Genomic DNA, 2,624 nt, shown 5'->3' on the forward strand with positions numbered 1-2,624 from the left:
TTTCTCATGCTCCCTCTCCGGAATCGAACCCTGATTCCCCGTTACCCGTTACAAACATGGTAGGCATATCACGTACCATCGACATTTGATAGGGCAGACATTTGAAAGATGCGTCGCCGGCACAAAAGGCCATGCGATCAGCACAAAGTTATCCAGAGTCACCAATTGGGACGCCGCCCGCCGCCGAAACGGCGAAACGACGATTGGTTTTGAACTAATAAAAGCGCTCTTTCCACGAGGGTCGGAGCTTGCGAAGCATGTATTAGCTCTAGAATTGCCACAGTTATCCAAGTAGGATCGTGTCATCTAAGGAACCTCGACTGATTTAATGAGCCATTCGCGGTTTCACCGTGAAACAGTGTGAACTTAGACATGCATGGCTTAATCTTTGAGACAAGCATATGACTACTGGCAGGATCAACCAGATAGCTTTCGTTTTTCCCTTTCGTGGTACCGCACCGGGGCCCGGGGAGTCAGCGCCTCCGAACGAGGCGGATCTCCGGCGCCCGCCGTGTGCATCTTTACCAAGTTTCGCGCGTCGCCGGTGACGCCCGCCCGACGGCGAGCGGCACCGGCGAACACCGTACCAAGTTTCTTCTTGCGGACCGCCGGCTCATTCGAGAGAGCGGGGCCTCTACGAGACCAAGTCGAGCGACCTTACCGGGAAGGATGCTCTCCATACGTCAGCTCGCGACTCGCGCGGCGCGCTTCGGACAACGTACTACTCAGCGTCCATCCTCTACGGGGCGAGAGTTATCACCATGCAGATGCTGCCAGACTACTGCCGGGAGGTCAAGTCGGAACAACGAAACCACACACGGCCTCAGGAGCCAGTCGATGCCAGGAGTTCGGCGGATGCAGGTCCAGACAGAAAGGGCCATCGCACTCGTTGCTAAAGGTCGGCCCCACACGGGACAAAACCCAGTCCATGAGAACCCAAAGCGGTGTCCGCTCGAGCCCGATCCGAGTTCCCCATCCGCCGGTGGGATCATAGGTTGCGCCACCAGGCTGTTAAAGTCTCGCCTCACCCGGGACGAACCCTGTCGATGAAGTCCGACTAGTGGCCTGTTCCAGCACGAACCTACTCCCCCACATATATACGTGTCGGCGCGTTTTATGTAGACTGCCGGCTGCACTGTCCCATAAGCACCATGTTACGTAACAGACAAAATTCCGGCCCTCCGCGCGCAACCCCCTCCTCCCCCCCGGTAGCCACCCCACACGACAAGAGGGGCCGCCCCCTGCCCCCCTCACCGCGTGCACCCCCCTACCCACAAACGATATCCCACCAGCATTGGTGGGCGGCAACCTCACCGGGGCTGTCAGCCGCCCCCGATGCCCCAGCCGAGGGGGGTCCGTTGCCGGAGGTGGGGGTCCGTTGCCAGAGGTGCCTGGGCCTAGGCTGTTCCCCGCACCCGCAGTCGTCGCTGCCGGGCCCCCGCCGGCTCACGGGCACCTGGAGCACACGGGGGACACCCTGGGACACACGCACAGCGCCCACCGAGGGCCCGGGGGCCGCCCACCGAAACGCGACCGTCACTGGAATTTCGGCAAATTTACCCAGAAATCGGCCTCCGGCCGGGATATAGAGGACTCGCCGGGAGCGAGCGCCGCAGTGGACAAAATTGTCATTTCTATCGGGAAATCGGGCTCCTCCCGAGTAAAAACGGACAGGGGATCGCAGTTTGCCCCGGCCGCCGGGAGTGCCCGTAGTGCCCCGCTACAGTGCCCCGACACTTACCTGTGCACTGGGGTCCGTTGGCAGAGGTAGGGGTCCGTTGGCAGAGGTGTGTGGGCGCAGGGGTCCGTTGGCGGAGGTGGGGGTCCGTTGCCAGAGGTGGGGGTCCGTTGTCAGAGGTGCCTGGGCCTAGGCTGTTCCCCGCACCCACAGTCGTCGCTGCCGGGCCCCCGCCGGCTCACGGGCACCGGGAGCACACGGGGGACACCCTGGGACACACGCACAGCGCCCACCGAGGGCCCGGGGGCCGCCCACCGAAACGCGACCGTCACTGGAATTTCGGCAAATTTACCCAGAAATCGGCCTCCGGCCGGGATATAGAGGTCTCGCCGGGAGCGAGCGCCGCAGTCGACAAAATTGTCATTTCTATCGGGAAATCGGGCTCCTCCCGAGTAAAAACGGACAGGGGATCGCAGTTTGCCCCGGCCGCCGGGAGTGCCCGTAGTGCCCCGCTGCAGTGCCCCGACCCCTGCCCGTGCACTGGGGTCCGTTGGTAGAGGTAGGGGTCCGTTGGCAGAGGTGTGTGGGCGCAGGGGTCCGTTGCCAGAGGTGGGGGTCCGTTGCCAGAGGTGCCTGGGCCTAGGCTGTTCCCCGCACCCGCAGTCGTCGCTGCCGGGACCCCGCCGGCTCACGGGCACCGGGAGCACACGGGGGACACCCTGGGACACTCGCACAGCGCCCACCAGGGGCCCGGGGGCCGCCCACCGAAACGCGACCGTCACTGGAATTTCGCCAAATTTACCCAGAAATCGGCCTCCCCCCGGGATAGAGAGGCCTCGCCGGGAGCGAGCGAGCGCCGCAGTCGACAAAATTGTCATTTCTATCGGGAGATCGGGCTCCTCCCCACAAGAACGCGGAGGGGACCGCGGGGTGCACCGGGGTCCGT

General features: G+C 63.2%; 1 non-coding gene across 1 annotated transcript in view; it reads right to left on the reverse strand.

The window, feature by feature from the left end:
• Positions 1-428, reverse strand: part of LOC118478581 — a 1,847-nt gene extending 1,419 nt beyond the window's left edge. Inside the window, exon 1 of the ribosomal RNA XR_004859151.1 lies at positions 1-428. This exon is cut by the window's left edge and continues 1,419 nt beyond it. This is a non-coding gene — a ribosomal RNA (small subunit ribosomal RNA).
• Between the last annotated feature and the right edge of the window lie 2,196 nt (positions 429-2,624).

Source organism: Aplysia californica, unplaced genomic scaffold (assembly GCF_000002075.1).
Source record: "Aplysia californica isolate F4 #8 unplaced genomic scaffold, AplCal3.0 scaffold00695, whole genome shotgun sequence".
Classification (NCBI taxonomy): Eukaryota; Metazoa; Mollusca; class Gastropoda; order Aplysiida; family Aplysiidae; genus Aplysia; species Aplysia californica.